Genomic DNA, 24,460 nt, shown 5'->3' with positions numbered 1-24,460 from the left:
TACATGGTCTCCTGTTGTTTATGAAAATTATGCATTGAAGATAGGACCTTCTAAAGGTTCCCCTGTTGTTTATTTATCATGTATATACTATAAGGCTTACTATAGCATCACTTGGTTGGTCTGCAGGATCCCCTGTTTTCTCAACATTATATATCTACTATAAGACGTTCTATATGATCCCCTGTTGTTTGTTGTTCAGGTTTATATTATAGGGCGTTCTACAGTATCCCTTGGGCGGTTTGCAGGATCCCCTGTTTTCTCAACATTATTTATCTACTATAAGACGTTCTATAGGATCCCCTGTGGTGTATTTTTCAAGTGTATACTATAGGGCGTTCTACATGATCCCCTTGACGGTCTACATGGTCTCATGTTGTTTATGAAAATTATGCATTTAAGATAGGACCTTCTAAAGGTTCCCCTGTTGTTTATTTATCATGTATATACTATTAAAGGCTTTTTATAGGATCACTTGGTTGGTCTGCAGGATCCCCTGTTTTCTCAACATTATATATCTACTATAAGACGTTCTATATGATCCCCTGTTGTTTGTTGTTCAGGTTTATACTATAGGGCGTTCTACAGTATCCCCTGGGCGGTCTGCAGGATCCCCTGTTTTCTCTACATTATTTATCTACTATAAGACGTTCTAAAGGATTCCCTGTTGTTTGTTTTTCAAGTGTATACTATAGGGCGTTCTACAGGATCCCCTAGGCGGTCTACAGGATCCCCTGTTTTCTCAACATTATATATCTACTATATGACGTTCTATAGGGCCCCCTGTTGTTTGTTGTTCATGTTTATACTATAGGGCGTTCTACAGTATCCCCATGGCTGTCTGCAGGATCCCCTGTTTTCTCAACATTATTTATCTACTATAAGACGTTCTATAGGATTCCCTGTGGTTTATTTTTCAAGTCTATACCATAGGGCGTTCTACATGATCCCCCTGACGGTCTACATGGTCTTCTGTTGTTTATGAAAATTATGCATTTAACATAGGGCCTTCTAAAGGTTCCCCTGTTGTTTATTTATCATGTATACTATAAGGCTTACTATAGGATCACTTGGTTGGTCTGCAGGATCCCCTGTTTTCTCAACATTATATATCTACTATAAGACGTTATATATGATCCCCTGTTGTTTGTTGTTCAGGTTTATACTATAGGGCATTCCACAGTATCCCTTGGGCGGTCTGCAGGATCCCCTGTTTTCTCAACATTATTTATCTACTATAAGACGTTCTATAGGATCCCCTGTGGTTTATTTTTCAAGTGTATACTATAGGGCGTTCTACATGACCCCTTGACGGTCTACATGGTCTCCTGTTGTTTATGCAAATTATGCATTTAAGATAGGACCTTCTAAAGGTTCCCCTGTTGTTTATTTATCATGTATATACTATAAGGCTTTTTATAGGATCACTTGGTTGGTCTGCAGGATCCCCTGTTTTCTCAACATTATATATCTACTATAAGACGTTATATATGATCCCCTGTTGTTTGTTGTTCAGGTTTATACTATAGGGCATTCTACAGTATCCCTTGGGCGGTCTGCAGGATCCCCTGTTTTCTCAACATTATTTATCTACTATAAGACGTTCTATAGGATCCCCTGTGGTTTATTTTTCAAGTGTATACTATAGGGCGTTCTACATGATCCCCTTGACGGTCTACATGGTCTCCTGTTGTTGATGCAAATTATGCATTTAAGATAGGACCTTCTAAAGGTTCCCCTGTTGTTTATTTATCATGTATATACTATAAGGCTTTTTATAGGATCACTTGGTTGGTCTGCAGGATCCCCTGTTTTCTCAACATTATATATCTACTATAAGACGTTCTATATGATCCCCTGTTGTTTGTTGTTCAGGTTTATACTATAGGGCGTTCTACAGTATCCCCTGGGCGGTCTGCAGGATCCCCTGTTTTCTCTACATTATATATCTACTATAAGACGTTCTATAGGATTCCCTGTTGTTTGTTTTGCAAGTGTATACTATAGGGCGTTCTACAGGATCCCCTAGGCGGTCTACAGGATCCCCTGTTTTCTCAACATTATATATCTACTATAAGACGTTCTATATGATCCCCTGTTGTTTGTTGTTCAGGTTTATACTATAGGGCGTTCTACAGTATCCCCTGGGCGGTCTGCAGGATCCCCTGTTTTCTCTGCATTGTTTATCTACTATTAGACGTTCTAAAGGATCCCCTGTGGTTTATTTTTCAAGTCTATACTATAGGGCGTTCTACATGATCCCCCTGACGGTCTACATGGTCTCCTGTTGTTGATGAAAATTATGCATTTAAGATAGGACCTTCTAAAAGAGGGACGAAACAAAGGGACAGTCAAACTCATAAATCTAAAACAAACTGACAACGCCATAGCTAAAAATGAAAAAGACAAACAGAAAAACAATAGTACACACGACACAACATAGAAAACTAAAAAATAAACAACACGAACCCCACCAAAAACTAGGGGTGATCTCAGGTGCTCCGGAAGGGTAAGCAGATCCTGCTCCACATGTGGCACCCGTCGTGTTGCTTATGTGATTACAAATCTGGTAAATAGTCTAATTCGGTAGGTCATATTCATGAAAGGGAAGGGGATTGTAGTTACGACGTAAGGAATATATCCGATACTAAGGTTCCCCTGTTGTTTATTTATCATGTATATACTATTAAAGGCTTTTTAAAGGATCACTTGGTTGGTCTGCAGGTTCCCTGTTTTCTCAACATTATATATCTACTATAAGACGTTCTATATGATCCCCTGTTGTTTGTTGTTCAGGTTTATACTATAGGGCGTTGTACAGTATCCCCTGGGCGGTCTACAAGATCCCCTGTTTTCTCAACATTATATATCTACTATATGACGTTCTATAGGGCCCCCTGTTGTTTGTTGTTCATGTTTATACTATAGGGCGTTCTACAGTATCCCCTGGGCGGTCTGCAGGATCCCCTGTTTTCTCAACATTATATATCTACTATATGACGTTCTATAGGGCCCCCTGTTGTTTGTTGTTCATGTTTATACTATATGTCGTTCTACAGGATCCCCAGGGCGGTCTACAGGATCCTCTTTTGTTAAAAATAATGCATCTGAGAAAGGAAATTCTATATGTCCAAATGTAGTTTGTTTTTCATGTATATACTATGAGGCTTTTATGATCCCTTGGGCGGTCTTCAGGGTCTCCTGTTTTCTCATTGTTATATATATTATAAAAAAGGACGTTCTATAGGGTCCCCTGTTGGTGTTGTTCGTGTTTATTTTATAGGGCGTTCTACAGTATCTTCTTTTGTCTGAACATTATATATCTACTATAGAACGTTTAATAGGATCCCATATATTATTTGTTTATTATGTATATGTTTATATTATTTGTCACAAACTTATTGTTCAGAGTTTATATGACAATAAATATTTGAATTTGAATTTGACTAGATATATACTAAAGGGCGTTCTACAGGATCCCCTGTTGTTTGAAAATTATATAATAACTATAGAACTTTCTATATGATCCCCTATTGTTTGTTTATCGTGTATATACTAAGGGGCGTTGTACAGGATCCCCTGGGCGTTCTACAGGATTCCCTGTTGTCTGAACATTATATACATACTAAAGGACGCTCTAGAGGATCCCCTGTTGTTTGACTATTATATATCTACTATGGGACGTTCTATAGGTTAGACTGTTGTTTGTTTTTTATGTTTATATTAGAGGGCGTTATATATGATATGTATATGAACCCATGGGTGGTCGATATGATCCCCTGTGGTTTAATAGTTGTGTATCTGTATAGGGCGTTCTATAGGATCCCCGGGGCGGTCGATAGGCTCCCATTGTTTGGTTATCATGTATTCACTAGATTTATCTACTAGAGAGCGTTCTATGTGTTCCCCTGTTTGGTCTATAGGATCACCTGTTGTGTTATAATCGTGTATCTGCTATAGGGCGTTCTATAGGTTCCCCGGGGCTGTCTATAGGATACCCTTTTGTTTGTTCATAATGTATCTATAACAGGTTGTTCTAAAGGATCCCCTGGGCTGTCGATAGAATACCCTTTTGTTGTTCATAATGTATCTATAACAGGTTGTTCTATACGACCCCCTGGCCTGTCTATATGATCCCCTGTTGGTTGTTCATAATGTATCTATAACAGGTTGTTCTATACGATCCCCTGGGCGGTCTATAAGATCCCCTTTTGTTTCATAATCGCGCATATTCTATAGTGCGTTCTATAGGACCCCCGGGTCTGTCTATAGGATCCCTATTGTTTATACCTTGGCTGTCTATATGATCCCCTTTTGTTTAATAATCGCGCATATTCTATAGTGCGTTCTATAGGATCCCTGTGTCTGTCTATAGGGTCCCCTGTTGTTTGTTGTTCATGTTTATACTATAGGGCGTTTTACAGTATCCCCTTGGCGGTCTACAGGATCCCATGTTTTCTCAACATTATATATCCACTATAAGACGTGCTATAGGATCCCCTGTTGTTTGTTGTTCATTCACTGGGCGGTCTACAAGATCATCTGTTGTCTGGACATTATATATATACTAAGGGACGTTCTATAAGACCCCCTATTGATTGTTTTGAATGTTTATACTATAGGTCGTTCTACAGGATCCCCAGGGCGGTCTACAGGATCCTCTTTTGTTAAAAATTATGCATCTGAGAAAGGAAATATCTATAGACCCCCTGTAGTTTGTTTTTCATGTATATACTATAAGGCTTTTATGATCCCTTGGGCGGTCTGCAGGATCTTCTGTTTTCTCAACGTTATATATCTAAAATAGGACGTTCTATATGGTCCCCCGTTGGTGTTGTTCGTGTTTATTTTATAGGGCGTTCTACAGTATCCTCTTTTGTCTGAACATTATATATCTACTATAGAACGTTTTATAGGATCCCATATATTGTTTGTTTATTATGTATATACTAAAGGGCGTTCTACAGGATCCTCTGTTTTCTCAACATTATATATCTACTATAGGACGTTCTATAGGGTCCCCTAATGTTTATTGTTCATGTTTATACTTTAGGGCGTTCTAAAGTATGATCCCCTGGGCGGTCTGCAGGATCCCCTGTTTTCTCAACATTATATATCTACTATAAGACGTTCTATAGGATCTCCTGTTGTTCATTCACTGGACAGTCTACACGATCCCCTGTTGTCTGAACATTATATATATACTGAAGGACGTTCTATAAGACCCCCTATTGATTGTTTTTCATGTTTATACTATAGGTCGTTCTACAGGATCCCCAGGGCGGTCTACAGGATCCTCTTTTGTTAAAAATAATGCATCTGAGAAAGGAAATTCTATAGGTCCCCCTGTAGTTTGTTTTTCATGTATATACTATAGGGCTTTTATGATCCCTTGGGCGGTCTTCAGGATCTCCTGTTTTCTCAACGTTATATATCTAAAAAAGGACGTTCTATAGGGTCCCCTGTTGGTGTTGTTCGTGTTTATTTTATAGGGCGTTCTACAGTAACCTCTTTTGTCTGAACATTATATATCTACTATAGAACGTTTTATAGGATCCCATATATTATTTGTTTATTATGTATATACTAAAGGGCGTTCTACAGGATCCCCTGTTGTTTGAACATTATATATACTGACTATAGAACGTTCTACATGATCCCCTATTGTTTGTTTATCGTGTATATACTAAGGGGCGTTCCACAGGATCCCCTGGACGTTCTACAGGATTCCCTGTTGTCTGAACATTATATACATACTAAAGGACGCTCTACAGGATCCCCTGTTGTTTGACTATTATACATTTGTATATCTACTATGGGACGTTCTATAGGTTAGACTGTTGTTTGTTTTTTTTATGTATATATTAGAGGGCGTTATATATATGAACCCATGGGCGGTCGATATGATCCCCTGTGGTTTAATAGTTGTGTATCTGTATAGGGCGTTCTATAGGATCCCCGGGGCGGTCTATAGGCTCCCATTGTTTGGTTATCATGTATTCACTAGATTTATCTACTAGAGAGCGTTCTATGTGATCCCCTGTTTGGTCTATAGGATCACCTGTTGTGTTATAATCGTGTATCTGCTATAGGGCGTTCTATAGGTTCCCCGGGGCGGTCTATAGGATCTTCTTTTGGTTGTTAATCATGAATCTATGACAGGTTGTTCTATAGGATCCCCTGGGCGGTCTATAGGACCCCGTATTGTTTAATAATCGCATATTTGCTATAGGGAATTCTTTGGGATCCCCGGGTCGGTCCATAGGATCCTCTGTTGTTTGTTCAACAGGTTTCTTTTAGAGGGTGTTCCATAAAATCCCAGGGTCGGTCTATAGGAGCCCTGTAGTTTTTTCATCATGAATCTATTAGAGGGCGTTATGTATATGCTCCCATAGGCGTTCTTTATGATCCCTTGTGGTTTAATAATTGTGTATCTGCTAAAGGGGGTTCTAAAGGATCCCCGGGGCGGTCTATAGGATCCCCTGTTGTTTGTTCATAATGTATCTATAACAGGTTATTCTATACGATCCCCTGGGCTGTCTATAGGATACCCTGTTGTTTGTTCATAATGTATCTATAATAACAGGTTGTTCTATACGTTCCCCTGGGCTGTCTATAGGATCCCCTGTTGGTTGTTCATAATGTATCTATAACAGGTTGTTCTATACGATCCCTTGGGCTGTCTATAGGGAAAACGGTAGTATTTAATTTTCCCAGCATTAGGTTGGCCTTTTGTGTACCCAAGACAGGGCGTAGGAAGTCAACTTAAGAGCGCTGTGATTGGATGTAAGGGTACAATATATTTTTTATTTATCTATGAATAACTGCAGTGTGTATATTTACAATATAAATTTTGAAACCTATTGAAATATTTTCTAGAGAATTATTCGAAAAGACTTGCAAAATTTCATAAATTTGGTGCAAAATGACGATGGGCATGGATAACATAAACAAGCTCCGTTGGAAGTTGGTCATGATACTGTTTGGCTTTAATTTTTAAAACACAATAATAAAGTACTAACACAACATATAACTGTTTTATCCAGGTTTTTATCTTAAAAAGTGGTAAATTTAGAAAATGTTGATATTGTCGCCTATGGCAGAATAAATAGTACCGTTTTCCCTATAGGATACGGTACCCTTTTGTTTGTTCATAATGTATCTATAACAGGTTGTTCTATACGATCCCCTGGGCTGTCTATAGGATCCCCTGTTGGTTGTTCATAATGTATCTATAACAGGTTGTTTGTTACGATCCCCTGGGCTGTCTATAGGATACCCTTTTGTTTGTTCATAATGTATCTATAACAGGTTGTTCTATACGATCCCCTGGGCTGTCTATAGGATCCTCTGTTGGTTGTTCATAATGTATCTATAACAGGTTGTTCTATACGATCCCCTGGGCTGTCTATAGGATACCCTTTTTGTTTGTTCATTATGTATCTGTAACAGGTTGTCCTATACGATCCCCTGGGCGGTCTATAAGATCCCCTTTTGTTTAATAATCGTGCATATTCTATAGTGCGTTCTATAGGACTCCCGGGTCTGTCTATAGGATCCCCTATTGTTTATACCTTGGCTGTCTATATGATCCCCTTTTGTTTAATAATCGCGCATATTCTATAGTGCGCTCTATAGGATCCCTGTGTCTGTCTATAGGATCCCCTATTGTTTAATAACCTTGCATCTGCTATAGGGCGTTCTATGTTATCCCTTTCAAAGGTCGAGGGGGCATATTGTTATTGGTTGTTTTTTTCTTCTTTTTCTTTTCTTTTTCCCCATAATTTTATTGTGCCTACAAATTCTCGGAAAAGGATAGACACATTCATCTTTATGGAATTATGGCATAATGTAAACCATTATATAAAGTTGTGCTTTTTAATAAGGGGATGGTCTAAGATGGTCTCGATTACTATAAACACTGGTCAACAGTATTTTTTTTAATGTTTTTTGTATATAATTCTAGTATTCCTGAGCATAGAACCATGATATTCAATATACAAAGTAGGTGTCAACAATTTGTATGATCCTCAGAACTACATGTACCTAGCAGTAGTTAGTTGTGTTTTTTTAGTATAAATTTTATTTCACTGAAATTGCTGACGGTAACCTAGCAATGGAAAGGTCGTCTGGCAACTTGACAACAGTATGACATCCGCCTTTGCTCGCAATGGCAATTCTATTTGTTTTCGTATTCTTATGGATTTGTACAGACAGGAGAAAAGAAATTGACCCGTCTTTTAATATCCCTTTCCGATATATTGATGATGTACTGTCTATTAATGATAATAGATTCAATGAGTATATATGGCAAGCCGTTTTACTATTTATTCTAACTTCAAGATAGCTCATATAATATATCAGATATTTCAAATGATATATAAAATATCTCTCTCATATATAATATACAAGAGATCTCATATAATATATAAGATATTTTATATAATTTACTCTTTATACGATATCTTATCAACTTTAAAAGATAGCTTTTATACTTTATAAGATATATTATTAATTCAATAAGATATATTATACACTTAAGAAGATATATTATAAACGAAATGAAAAAAAAAAAAGAAACGAACAATAACAATATAATATGCCCCCTTTGAAAGGGATAACAAAGAACGTCCTATAGCAGATGCACGACTATTAAACAAGAGGGGATCCTAAGACCGACACGGGGATCCTATAAACCGCCCAGGGTATCGTATAGAACACCCTGTTATAGATACACGAACAACGAACAGGGGATCCTATAGACCGCCCTGGGGATCCTATAAAACGCCCTATAGCAGATACACGAATATTGCACAACAGGTGATTCTATAGACCCAACAGGGGATCCCATAGAACGCTCCATAGTAGATACATGATTACTTAACAACGGGATCCTATAGAACATCCTATAGCAGATACACTATTATTAAACCACAGGGAATCCTATAGACCGCCCAGGGGATCCTGTAGAACGCCCTCCAATAGATACATTATGAACAAACAACAGGGCTCCTATAGACCGACCTAGAGATTCTATGGACCGACCCGGGGATCTTAAAGAACGCCCTATAGCAGATGCACGATTATTAAACAATACCAACCAACAGGGGAACATATAGACGGCCCAGAGGATCTTAAAGAACGTCGTATACTAGAAACATAATGAACAAACAGCAGGTTATTCTAAAGACCGCCAAGGAGATCCTATAGAACGCCCTTCAGCATGCAGATACACGACTATTACACAACAGGGGATCCTGTAGAACGCCCTCCAATAGATACATTATGAACAAACAACAGGGCTCATATAGACCGACCTAGAGATTCTATGGACCGACCCGGGGATCTTAAAGAACGCCCTATAGCAGATGCACTATTATTAAACAATACCAACCAACAGGGGAACATATAGACGGCCCAGAGGATCTTAAAGAACGTCGTATACTAGAAACATAATGAACAAACAGCAGGTTATTCTAAAGACCGCCCCGGAGATCCTATAGACCGCCCTTCAGCATGCAGATACACGACTATTACACAACAGGGGATCCTATAAAACGCCCTCTAGTATATACGTAAAGTAGATACATGTTTAAAAAAACAGGGGAACCTATAGAAGGTTCTATCCTAGATGCATACAAATCAAACAGGGGATCCTGAAGAATATATAATGCTCAGACAACAGGAGATCATGTAGATGGGCCTATAATATAAACATGAAAAACAATCAACAGGGGATCCTATAGAACGCCTATAATATAAACATGAAAAACAATCAACAGGGGATTCTATAGAACGTCCTATGATAGATATATAATGTTGAGAAAACAGGGCATCCTGCAAACCGCCCAAGGGATCATAAACGCCCTATAATATATACATAATAAACAAAGAACAGGGGAACCTATAGAATTTCCTATCTCAGATGCATATTTTTTTTAACAAAAGGGGATTCTGTAGACCGCCCTATAGTATAATAATGAAAAACAAAGAACAGGGGAACCTATAGAATTTCCTATCTCAGATGCATTTTTTTTTTTAACAAAAGGGGATTCTGTAGACCGCCCAGGGAATCCTGTAGAACGCCCGATAGTATAAACATAAAACAAAACAATCAACGGGGCATCCTGTAGACCGCCCAGGGGATCCGGTAGAGCGCCCTTTAGTATATAAATAATAAAGAAACAATATAGGGGATCCTATAGAACGTCCTATAGTGGATATATAATGTAAAGTCAAAAGGGGATCCTGTAGACCGACCAGGGGATCCAATTGAACGCCCTTTAGTGTATACATGATAAACAAACAAAGGGGGATCATGTAGAACGTTCTATAGTAAATATATAATGTTCAGACAAAAGGGGATCCTGTAGACTGCCTAGGGGATCCTATTGAACGCCCTTTAGTATATAAATGATAAACAAACAACATGGGATCCTATAGAACGTCTTATAGTAGATGAATAATGTTGAGAAAACAGGTGATCCTTTAGAACGCCCTATAGTATAAACATGAAAAAAATCAACAGTGGGTATTATAGAACGTCCTATAGTACATATATTATGTTGAAAAACAGGAATTCCTGTAGACCACCCATAGTTTCCCGCAGACCGACTTAGGGATCATATAGAAAGTCCTATAGTATAAACATGAAAAACAATCAACAGGGGATACTATAGAACGTCCTATGATAGATATATAATGTTGTTGAGAAAACAGTGGATCCTGCAGACCGCCCAAGGGATCATAAACGCCCTATAATATATACATAATAAACAAAGAACAGGGGAACCTATAGAATTTCCTATCTCAGATGCATATTTTTTTGAACAAAAAGGGATTCTGTAGACCGCCCAGGGGATCCTGTAGAACGCCCTATAGTATAAATATGAAAAACAAAGAACAGGGGAACCTATAGAATTTCCTATCTCAGATGCATATTTTTTTTAACAAAAGGGGATTCTATAGACCGCTCAGGGGATCCTCCCTCCGCCTGAATCCCGATTCCCTCCGCCTGCGTCCCGATTCCCCCACTCCGGAATGGTCCGGACCACTCCGGAATATTCCGGACCCAGGTGAATCCCGATTCCCTCACTCCGGATTTGTCCGGACCACTCCGGAATATTCCGGACCTGGGCCTGAATCCCGATTCCCTCACTCCGGAATAGTCCGGACTGGTCCGGAATATTCCGGAGTCACCTCGGCTCCGGACTCCGACCACTCCGGAATATTCCGGACTCACTCACCATGCCCAATTTTGAAATTGCCGTCCAGTCCGGAATATTCCGGAGCACATTTTTATGGCCTTTTTGTGTTTCAGGAGAACGTTTAAATCAAAATCAAGGAAACATTCGTAAAAATAACAGATTGAAATCTCTTTTCGGTGCTTGAAATTAAAATTCAGTCTAATAATGAGTTCGTGCAGTGACAAATATGTGTAGTATTTTCATGATGAGAGATATACATTAAATAGGAATCCAATAGCTTGTTCCTGTGATGATATATATAAAAAGTGACAAGAATAAGAAAAAAATATTCAAGTTAAAATTTGTTTAACAATTAAATAAGAGAGATATATGAACATTTGGTATTCAAATAAAATATATCTTTCTTGTATTTGTATACTTCAAATGCCCTTTAATGGGTCGATACATTTATCACGAAGCACTTTCTTCACTTCTTTCTCATTCAATATAAATTTATTGTGGAATATAGAGGTCGTGATGACTATAGAAAATAAACTTTGAACATCATGTTGGTCAAAGATTAAAATTTACTTTTTGTGGTTGTTGTTCCTTTTGTTTCTGGTAAAAAAATGATATCTGATTTTTTTTAACTTTAAATCGCAAAATAATTCTGGGATCTGTTTTACTTCTGAAATGTCTCTCTTTCAAATAATGGTGTCGTATATGTCCACTATGAAAAGTTAAACAAAACATAAATCTGACTCGTTGTTGAGGGCCTTACGACAACATACAGAGGATAACATTTAGTCATTGACAATCTTACAACATCTTACATAATATATAACAAAGTTTAAACTATTGTCATGAAGAAATAATTACATTAGATGTATGTTTCATTATAATACATTATTCTATTTGGCTACATTGCAATCTCGCGTTATTCCTTAGTCAACTTCATAACACAATAAAATTTATCATTCATGATGACACGAGGTTCCACAAGAAAGTGCACATGTAAATTAAATGAAAACTTGATGAAAACCGTGAAAACTGAAAGAAATGTAATAATAAGTATTGAATGCTTCTTTTTGTAACTTCATAGGGTTGTAAAAGCGTTGACCGTGTGCACATTTTTAGAATTGTTTAGAAATTTACAATTTTCACTCAAAATGTACTTCGGACTACGCTTTTACATCCCAATGCAGTTACAAAAAGAAGCAGTCAATTCTTAAATAATGGTTTTTAAAAGCCGATTAGAAAAACAAATTTGACAGAAAGCAACCGACCAAGGTTTCACATAAGCACTACAGGTGTCTCTGGAGTCTCTGCATTATGATATCACATTGATGTTGATTACAGAAACTCAATGATTATCATTATATAAACAAATGTAAATAATTTTTTTTCATTATTTTGTTTGAAATCCGTGATAAAAGAAATACGTTTTATGATTGTTAAGTGACTTATAGACCCAATGGGTCGGGTGTATTTTATTGTGTATGTAAAATTCTATCAGATAACCTTTGGAGCAGTTATCAGTCTTTGAAGCATGCTCACTAAGGTTCTTTTGGTGATATCATTTTCCTATTGGTCAAAACTTTTTTTTTTGCTTTGACCAACTTTGGAGGAGTTATTTTCAAAGAATTGATAAAAAAAAAAAGGAAGAAAACAACACATAAGTTTACTTTCTATCTTATCTAGAGCAAAGCATCATGTCAGGCATTGTCATTACTAAAAAACAATAAATTTCTTCTAATCTGAGAAACAATTCGACATTTTAGCAAAATGTTTTACTAATGATACTGATGATCCACCAGAATGTTATATAATGGAACCATACAAATACATGTACATGTAATAAGCAAAAACATGTACATGTAAAAAATACGTGGTATGATTGCCAATGAGACAATTCCCCACAAGAGACCAAAATGACACAAAAATTACTTCAGGTCACCGAATGGCTTTGACAATGATCGAAGCTCACATCGCATTGTCAGCTATAAAAGGCCCCGAAATGACAATGTAAAACAATTCAAACGAGAAAACGGCCTTATTAATATACAAAAAAAAAAAAAATACATGAAAAAATATTTTTTTCATGTGTTGCTCTCCTAGCTCCAAAATGTATCCAAAATCAAAGATCTGGAACATATTCTATCGTAACCATTTAGTAATTAATCCAATTAGTGTCTCAGTTAACACAATTAATATTATAACACCATATAGGAAAAACACAGAACTCCTTTTGTCATATTAAACACTGTCAAACATCCAAACATACTATCCACACTCATCTGTGTCCACACTTGTTGTGTATGTAATATATATTTTGAACTTTACTGAACTGACATATTACACATGTCACTATAATAAAAATTACTTACTTACTTACTGTAAACTGTTTTACCAATCTATATGAAGACATGGAAATGTATCAAAACAACCAATTATCTAATTGGTTACAATTTTACTTAAAAATTTGTGATTTCAACATATATGTCTATGTAAGGAAAATTCGGAAACGCATGCTCATTCCGCCACAATGGCGATTATATATCACCTAACTTCATTCAATTTCATATTTATATATATTTCTTTTTGTTTGAAATTGGATTTTCGCCGTTTGCTATTTATAAGAATTATGTATAGATTGGAACTAGTATAACAGTGGTTAATGTATCATGATACATATATATTTTTAGGCCTACGCATGAGACATAAGAAATCTGTACAAATTATTAATATAAAACATAGTTACGCAAGGGAAATGATATGTTATAAGAAGCTACTTATCCTATTTCTGTGTTTGTATCGTTGGTAGCAAAATGATTTTAGAGTAAAGATTCCTATGAGCAAAATTTAAAGACGTTTGATGATCAGCTGATTAAAAGGACAATAAGAAGTTCCCCTTTCCAAATTGTTTTTGTTCTTGTATTTTTTTCCACACACAGACACATATAAAAAAGACGATGAGGTATGATTGCCAATGAGATAACTGTCCACAAGAGACCAAAATGACACAGAAATTAACAACTATAGGTCACTGTACGGTCTTCAACAATGAGCAAAGCCCATACCGCATAGTCAGCTATAAACGGTTTTAAACTGAAGCAAATTATCTATTTTATTTATATTTTGATTAAAAACATTTTGGAATTACAAAACAATATTATGTCCATGGCAGTTGAGTAATTGGTTATTGTTTGTTTTTTGTGTCATGGCATATAATTCAAAAACATCCTTTGTTCGACCTGTTAGTCAAATGCGTTTTGTCAAAATATACTTGTTCACTGTTCGGTCTTTTAAAAAATGTTGTTTGTGCTGTATTTAGACCCCTCTACCAAGAAATTTGTTTTGCATGCACATGTGTAAAAAAAATCCAAAGCAATCATAGGTTTAACGTTGTTTAGACTTGTATATATATTATATCTGTACAACCTTCAAACCTATGAAACATCAATTATTGATAGAAAAAAATACCATTAGTGCAATTTGAATAATTATGTAACATAAACGATACAAATGTGTTGCAAACAGAACCTTTTGCCGATTGCACTTCAATTTATTTATTAATTCGCGTATAATTTTAAAATACTTATAGTAAATGTAGGTTAAGTGAGAAATAATATAATAAGAAATGCTATCTAGAATTCGAAACCATGCAGTAAATGCAATAGCCTGGTCCTCTATCTCTGATATACAGGTATCTCAGATATCCTTTAAAAGACAGGGAACAAGTCTTTCAATGTAGGTATTTTGATTGGTTTAATCAAAATGCTTTGGTTAAAGAAGTACTGTCATGTGTAGTTTTACAATTGAACTTCAACCGTGAGTGCGACAGTATTTCATCCAGCAAAAAGAAGATTAGTAATGGAATATCGTAAAAGAGAGAACAAAGATAGAATACGGTACGTATATTTTGGTTCTTCAAGTTGTTTTGGTTTTAACAGTTATAATTGATCAAATTAAATAATTATATTTTAATTTAAGATAATTTTCGTTAAGAAATTTAAAACAAATAATAGTTTGACTTCGGGACAGATTTAGGAATAGCATTGTATGAAGTATATATAGAGTTCCCATTTTTAGGAAGGAGTCTCACCCTTGACTGAAACCCTTATTAACTGTTAATTTGTGTTATAGAATAGAACGTTTAAGTTTTCAACATTGTTAAATTGAAATTACATCTAAGAGTCCATGTGATTAATGAGACGATTCCTGTGCCTTTCCGAAGATACATGTCTGATAAACGCACATGTTCTAAGTAAAAAAAAGTCATGTCCTCTAGTCCTAAAAGCGCTTTGAAAAAAAGTCATAGGGGGCTATGTTCCTGCCTTATGTTTATTTTAGCTATCATCTACTTGAATTGATTCTACCCTATGGAGCCGTTTGTGACAGTTCTTATCTATAATAGATCACAATACCAAGAACAGATCAGAGAGCCCTATCTATTTTTGATAAACGGACAGAAAGTCACAGGACATAAAGTCACCTAACAGTCACAGGACAAAAGTCACAAATAATCTGTTGACAATTGTTTGAATATATAAGAGAAATATCTTGAAATATGTACTTTTTAATACATATTAAAGTTTAAGAAATGTGTCATTATACTTGAAAAATGAAGATTTATTTAAATTTTATAATGCAAAAGAAAGATTTCTTTGCACCATGAAGCCATTTAAGTGCCAACTGAAGCCACTTTGACATTTTGTTTTTTTAATAATTATTTGATCATCATTGATATGTTTTTGATAAATTTTGTTTACAAAGTTGGTTTATTTACAATAGTTCAAGAAAAATACAAAAATATTTTTGTAGAAATAAGCGTTTTTTATTCAAAGAAAATATCAGAAAAAATGAATTGTGACTTTTTGTCCTGTGACTTTCTGTCTTACATTCTAGTTTTTTGGGTCCTCATTTAAATTATTAGTGAACTTTTTTTTAATTTTCGATTACGTTAAATATTTTATTCATTCTAATGATTTGATTAATTATGTTATGTTACAATCATTTCATTAACTTTTTAACAAAATAAGTTTTGATATGGTTGTTATTTATTACTGTATATTGCAAGTGACAAATATCCTCATTAATACTAAACCACATAGGTATTATTATGTAAGATTGTATAATGTCAGGTAAAGTCTGGTAACAACAAAAAAATACATGGACACTGTGTAATCCAATTTAACATTTACCTGTAATCTTTCGAAAGAAATTATATTATGGTACGATCTTTGTACCTTTTTATGAGAGGTTTGGAGTATGAAAGCGGACACGTTTTTTTCTTCTTCTCAAATACGTTATTTGCCTCTAAATTTATTTTAAAACGCCCCTCATAGTAAGGGCCGCATAGAATGCCAGGAGCCGTGTCAACGAAGCTGTCCTAGGACTAGGACATGTCTTAGGATGGTCTTAGGACACGTCTTAGTCCTAAGTAAGGTTAACGAAAGTCTCCTAAAATAAGATATGTCCTAAATTTGGTCCTAAAGTTAGGACATACAAATAGGTGTCTTAGGATAGTCCTAAAGGTTAAAATGTCCTAAAACGTAATAAAAACAACAAATATGGCATAAACTCAATACTAAATATACATATACAATATTAAACTATCATACTGTTATGAGAATTAAATTAATACAACAATTTGTTTTTCAATTTTTGTTAAAGATTTAATTGTATTACATTAGATTATTTCGTGCTGCCTTTTTTGAAGCCTAAAACATACAAGCATTAAAGCAACATGTTTGCGACTAACTAAAAACGGTGCAATACTAATTTAAAAATGGGGAAAATATGACTCTTTTTTTTAACTAATCCTCATTCGATACATGTAATGAAATAGAGTGGACATAAGGACAAAACTAGTTCATCGACTAAAATTGCAGCACGAATATCGCATTTAATAAAGTTTTGTGACTATTTACTTTTGTTTTCGTATTGAATTCATTCATATCTTTTATCATATTATTAGACAACGTTATTTATTAGAATAATAATAATCTTTAACTTTTATTTTGCGTTAATTGTTTTCCATATAAAAGTCCTCCTCCCTCTCTTTATACATATAGATACTAAAATACCATTAAATCTATGTCATAGCAATCTCAACATATTTTTTCAATTGAAAAAATGTGTTAGGATGGTCTTATGACCATCGCAGTTAGGACTGTCCTAAGACAGCTTTGTTTTACATCCTAAGACATGTCTCAGACACGTCCTAAGACCATCCTAAATAACGTCCTAAGAAATATCTTAGGACATATCCTAGGATACTTTCATTGACACAGCCCCAGGTCTTTAAAGCTTACTATATGGTATTGGTTTTGTACATCGTTAAAGGCCATACTATATACATCGTCTTTTGGTCGTTCGAATATTAAAGAAGTATATTTTTTTGTCTTTTGCAAGTTTTAAAAACGTAATGTATTTATATGCATGTTTCTTTTTCAGTTCAACATCCAATCCAAGAAAGGAAGTCTTTCTTTTTTTATAAAATAGAGTCACCACTTAGTAACTTTTATGCCGCCCGATTCGAGGTGTCTGGAAAGTGGTACACTATAGTACAGAGCAATTCTACTTATACAAAAAAGCCGGTATCTTATAACATGAAAATGAGAAAGTATACCGATTAACACGTTTAAAAAATATACCCAACAAATAACAGGGGTAATGCGATCCAAATTATATATTTAATAAACATATATGTGAGTGTGCGTGGTAATGGTAGTATTTTAGTCATTATAATGATTTAATTAATTACGTTATATTACAATAATTTCATTAACTTTTTTAAATGGCCTTGTTTCTTTGAAATTGGTCTACTTACTATTTTAAATTAAAGATGTCAGTTCATCATTTCTATAGTTCTTTATCGTTATTTTTTTGTAAACATTTCACTTTATTCTTTAGTCAATTGATCTCTATTATAATTGTCCTAAGCATGTATGACATGACGTTAAGTAACCAACAATCACCTCTTTAATCTGTTATTTACATTTATTGGTACCATGTAATTATTCTCTTTTTTGCAAACTACATCAGAGACAAATAATATATGTCTCTAATCTCATTCATATACCCATTCCTAGCCTCATACATGTATGTACATGGTTATTGAAATAGGAAAAATATACTGTCATATATTACCGTATGCTTGGACTAATAGATAAACATATAAGTAGTTCCAGATTATGTTTTATAATATACAATTGCGTTTTATTAATGATTATATATAAAACAATGACAATCAAATTCTTTTTTTGTGGAAAGAGGTTTGGGGCAGTATTTTTTAAAATAAATTGTTGGTTTCCTTTGAAAATAGGAATGAAAAAATACGACATTCAGTTAGAAAATCTTGTTTGAAAAGAAAGTTTGATGTTGAATAAAATCACAAAAAGACAGTTTTGAAGAAAAAAAGTCACAAAAATTGGTAATGTGAGAATTTTGTTATGGAGACATATATTCCATATATCGATACTAACATTCTTGGCACTAAACATTTACTGATATGAACATATTTTGTGAAAACACAGAATTTGATTAGGTATTTCTTTCATGGTCAGATGATTTCACCTGTTAATCGATCTCAATCTGGGATATTGTGTAATAAAAATAGAAATTAAAAAACTTTAAAAATCGTACTTTTTCCAATCAACAAGTACATGTATATACATTTGTAGTTTTAAACATCAAATCTTTTAAAAAGAGACATTAGTTTACACACAGGTGTCAATATTTACACACTCAACAATAAATTGTCATAAATCACGCATGTTGAAGCTGGGATTACTTAACGGATAAAGTTAAGAAGTCAAATCAAGCTGCGATTTATTTCCGCTCTAGATTTATTAATAATTAATAATCTTTTATTCGTAAGCAATACAGCTTATAGAATTATAAATATTACAAATATTCAATTACATCAGTGAAATATATTTACATTTAAACAATTAGTCAAAAAATCATATAAGTAAGTATACCCATATAACAGAACAGCAGAGTATGGTAAAACATAACACATATTAAGCATTCATAATGATAAAATTAATTACGTGCCTTTTTGGCCAGAAATAAAAGCTTCCCTAAATTGTTAAGTTCCTTTACATTATGAACAGATAGCAGTTGTATGAGTTTAAAATTCGAAGGTTTTCTCCAATAATATGGTTTGATAAATTTCTTTCGAAGTTCTTTATACTTTTCACATACTAAAATAAAATGATATTCATCTTCAATTACTTGTTTATCACACATATTACAAAGTCTCAGATGTCTCTTAATATTATAAAATCGGTCAATTTCTATATTCAAACAGTGAGCAGATAGATATTTACAAATAAATGGTTTATAAATATAATTTACAGCATGATCTAAATAAAATTGTAACAGACCCACCAAAGATTAAACATCTGAATGGGAGCGCGTTTCCTATGACATTATGCAGAGAAGCATTTTGGGAAAGGTAATAAATTACAAAAATAAATTACAAAAATATATTTTTATTTATCAAGAAGTAGAAAAATCTACATACAAAAAACGTTATATGGTTATTTCATAACACTGATGTTACGTTGCATTTCTTCTCGAACCATCGTCCTACTATCTCAGCAGTCAGCACAAACACAAAATAGCAAATACGCACTTAACAAAAGCAATTTTTATAATAGCGACCTATGACAGATACTTGTTACAGTTTGAGAATACAGAAATATAAAAAAAATTATCTTGATGTCAATACAATCTGCAATTTATTGTCGTGTTAACAAGAACGAATTCACAGACCTTTGTTTCATATTGAAACAAAAAGTATCCAGACTAAATATTGACTGATTTTCATATATCTGTAAAACTGAACATAATACTGGTACAATAGAAAAGGAGTTCCAAAACCGATAGTCACTGAAATTCTTCTGACGATCTTGCGTATCTTCTCAGAAAAAATGGTAGGTAAAATACTTATGTCACATATTAAAATGCATGTCGTAATGCTAAACCTTCATATCACATTTTATTTGTTTGTTTAAAATAGGTGTTTGAGAAAAAAGAATTGCATGCATTGATTCATTCTTATTTATTGAGTGTACATTTATATATTTCTAGTTCAGCAGTGACAAAACCCTTAAAAGGAATCTAAAGGCGACGTACCCAAAAATCCTGGCGGAATCCAGCCTATCGACCTGAAATTGGGGACTGGGTACGGACAAACAGACCCTCATGCACATGATCCAAAGTTGTGGTGAGGACGGAACCGTCTTGGGAAAGCATGGTCCATGTTTAATTTAATTTCATTCGTTCAAAGAATCTTGATCATATTCTGAGATTTGAAAAAAAAATGTTTCCTTATTAATAATTCATTTTAAAGCAGAAAGATCATTTTGTCTATTTGACTTGGAGGTTTCGCATTTGTATGACATTATTTTTGATCTTTCAATTTGAATATGACTATTTAATAAACTATATCTATTTTCTTGTTAAATTATATACTTTTCTGACACACAAACCAGTCATAATTTATGTATAATTGAACTTCAAGTATTCCATTATTCCTATGCATATTCATTATAATGATTTGGCCTTGTATGTATGTTTCTTTTATTATCTACTAGTAAATCACATCCGAAATGAATGACAGACGGACATATATACAAAACTTAATGAATAATTGAAATCAAGATATTTGCGTTAGAACGCAAACCTGTTTGCGTTATATCGCAAAGGTTTGCGTTAAACGCAGATGTTTGCGTTATAACGCAAAAGGTTTGAGTTGTAACGCAAAGGTTTGCGTTATAACGTTATAACGCAAACATAGGGGGAAAAATGTGTGGCGCTAATCAATACGCTTCCGTAAAAATCATTAACAAAAAAGTAATAAATTTGTTCCAGACCATATGAGTATTTGGAAATGCAATACGCGTACGGTCCGGACAAATGTATACTTTTAACCATATGAGTATTTGGACAATACGCGTACGGTCCGGACCGAATGTGCCACGTATGCGTATACTCGTACAGTCTATTACGAGCTGGAACATATCTGTTATTGGTTTTTAAAAATCAATATTATAACAATTAGATGAATAAAGTGAATTAGTGAACATTTGATTTTAATCAATTGAAATTACGTATTTATTTAATTGTCTATATGAATCCTTATTTTTTTATTACTTAATTTATTTCCATAGATTTTTTTTATTAATTTTATTAATTTCTGTCCAGTGTTTTTGTCGGTTTTTGAGGTAATTTAAAGTTCGTAAATTTTCTCAAAAGAAGATCTTCAAACATTATAATTACTTCCAATAACTTCAATTTCAATGATTGAAAGTTCAATCCATGTAATTTGCTAAATACAGGAGATTAACAGATTGAAATAATCTGTCTTTTTTTAAATAGTCAAAATATTTAGTTTTTATTCAGTTTACAATTTAACTTTTAAAATTGATTCGAGATTTCTGTTATCTTGATCTGTAATATATATTTTAGTCTAATCAGTGAACTTGACCAACTTCTTAAAATTAGTCAGACCGTACGCGTACGGTCCAAATACTCATATGGTCCGGAACATATTAACATAAATTAGAATATAGTAATTTATGTGTCATTTGGACTGTTGTAAAGCGTTGTCTCATTGGCACTCATACCACGTCTTTTTTTTACGATTTGATTAATTTGGAACTCTCTTTGTAGTTGAAAACAGCAATTTGTATTCTGAGAAATAAAACAATTTATTGTAGTTATTAATTTCTCAATGACAATGTTTCATTATTAGTAATTGCTACTCGATTAAAAATTGTCAACGTTCAGAATATTCATTACATATAGTTGTCACTGGACGTACTTTTCAAACATTTTACTGTGTAAAAAGTTTCAAATAATTGTTCGATCCTTAAATTTAACTGTCTTGTGTGGAGAAATATCGTAAAACACTTGTTGCCTTGATGGCATCTATATTTTTCGGTGGTTTCCTTTTTCTGGTGATAAAAACATGTCTGGACAATGGATGGACATCTCAATATGTTCTTTCACAGACCGGTCAAAGAAGTCTGGAAATATCCGTAGTGATTAAAAATAACAACTCAGTTGGTCACCTTTGACCGGAGTCGAAATATTAATACAGTTTTGGTTATTTAACGTGCAGTGGCCAATGTTTCAGTATATACATCTTAATTTTATAGTTTAATATGAATTATAAAATATACAACTTAGAAATAGTTAAAACGGGTTGATTTAATCTCTATATTCGTTGCTTGATTTAATTATAAATTATTTTTTCTTCTGTTGTAAAACATGTTTACGGGAAATAGTAGCTAATAATGGATGCAGATTTGTACTGAAAAAAAATATAGTATTATTTTTTTTAAAATCTGAAATATTCTTATCACAGTAATTAATAAGCGCAGGTGTTTAGATCACAATTAACGTTCATCCTGTTTATTGTGTTATTCTTTGCTTGATTTAATTATAAATTATTTTTTCTTCTGTTGTAAAACATGTTTACGGGAAATAGTAGCTAATAATGGATGCAGATTTGTACTGAAAAAAGATATAGTATTATTTTTTTTTAAATCTGAAATATTCTTATCACAGTAATTAATAAGCGCAGGTGTTTAGATCACAATTAACATTCATCCTGTTTATTGTGTAGACCCAGTTGAAACGTTGAGCAATGAATAGATGACAATTCAATCTGAGTTTTATGGTTGTTTGTGAATGGAAAGACCAGACTGCTGGTCACCATGTCAGCTCAAACCTTATGCATTTACCTTTTTTTTTAGTGGACATTTTATTCTCCCCCAAAAATAGTTGTTTAAAACACCTTAAATCTAATAAGATAATAGTATTGCCACTTGCAACACATTTCAAACCAAGTGTTTCACAGAACGCCTTATAAAAAAAAAAAAATGCCTAATAGAAAAGGATGACGACAATCAGTTTAAAATGTTTCAATAATAATACTACAAACAAAATATTAATTACGCCCGGTTTTGTTTATCATATTACTTATTGTCATAAAAGATGTCTTAAACATTTTTTTATATAAAAAGATAACATAAGACCTTTAATGATGAATTAATTAGTAACAACCATACCTTATAAAATAAAATGGACATCTCAATAATTCCCTCCGACCGGATAAAGAAGTCCGGAAATATCCGGAGTGGTATAAAAGTAAATTTGTAGGTTTTTATTTGACAAGAGATAAATGCCAAGACATATACGAGTTAATGACAGAAATCTCAATAAGTTTACTTAGACCGCCTAAATATTCTGTCCTGAATATCGGGAGAGATATGATAATCATTTCGCAGTGTTCTCTTTGACCGGAGTTGAAAGTACGGATATTTCCGGATTTTTGGTGAAAATCTCATTAAATTCCCTCCGACCGGTGGTACAAGTCCGGAAATATCCGGACCGATACAATACAAATTTCGTTAATTTCCATTGGACCGGAGATAGAAGTCTGGACCAAGCCAGATTATTGCCACTAAGTTCTTTTGAATCACTTAATAATTTTCATAAGTCTAAATTTTCAATAAGGTTATAAAAAACAAATATGCCCCAAAACAAACAAGAAGAGAACAAATACACCGAAAACGAGAAAAAAATGAAAAAATCAAAACGGGAATTAACTTGACGTTCTAAATCGACGCCATTGACGTTACCTTAGAAAATTCATGTTCAGGTACATGGACGATAGTCCAAGTCTTATATTAACCTCTCGCTATTTTTGCCGCGATGAATAACATGTTTTATCAAAAATTATTTCCTTTGTTTTTAGCAAATGACATGGCAGAAAATTTAAAGTCAATAAAATAAAATAATTAAACTCTGCTTTATTTGGATTTAAAATTGTGTATTAGCCTTTAATGACAACGTATGGTAGTAGTAAATCTCAATAGTGACAGAAGTTTTGAAATATCCTGATGAATTGAATCAACATTTCGCTAGGTTCCTGTGGATGAAAGTCCGGATTTATCCGGATTATGGATTGAAATCTTAATAAGTTCATTCAGACCGACGAAAGAAGTCCAGAATTATCCGGAGTGGTATAATAACAATTTTGTCGTTTTCCCTTCGATCAGGAACGAAAGCCCGGACGTATACAGATTGCCTGTGTATATCTCAATAAGTTCCTTCAGACCAGCGAAAGTAGTCCGGAGTAGTACAATAACAATTTTGCTAGGTTTCCTTTGACTTTCAATGAATATACGATTATGACCGGATCATTGGTGGAAATTTCAATTGATTTCTTCAGATCGATGAAAGAAGTCCGG

The 24,460-nt window shown here is 33.9% G+C and overlaps 1 long non-coding RNA gene across 1 annotated transcript; it reads left to right on the top strand.

Moving 5' to 3' along the window:
- Window positions 1–14,936: 14,936 nt before the first annotated feature.
- On the top strand, window positions 14,937–20,664 carry LOC143058573 (uncharacterized). The gene is made up of 4 exons (XR_012973128.1): window positions 14,937–15,094; window positions 17,643–17,785; window positions 19,553–19,650; window positions 20,289–20,664. It is a non-coding gene; the product is annotated as an uncharacterized LOC143058573 (long non-coding RNA).
- The last annotated feature ends 3,796 nt before the right edge of the window (window positions 20,665–24,460 follow it).

The sequence above is a fragment of the Mytilus galloprovincialis genome, chromosome 14 (genome assembly GCF_965363235.1).
Source record: "Mytilus galloprovincialis chromosome 14, xbMytGall1.hap1.1, whole genome shotgun sequence".
In the NCBI taxonomy this organism is placed as follows: Eukaryota; Metazoa; Mollusca; class Bivalvia; order Mytilida; family Mytilidae; genus Mytilus; species Mytilus galloprovincialis.
The sequence above is the reverse complement of the archived record's forward strand: the minus strand, read 5'-3'. Positions and strand labels throughout refer to the sequence as shown.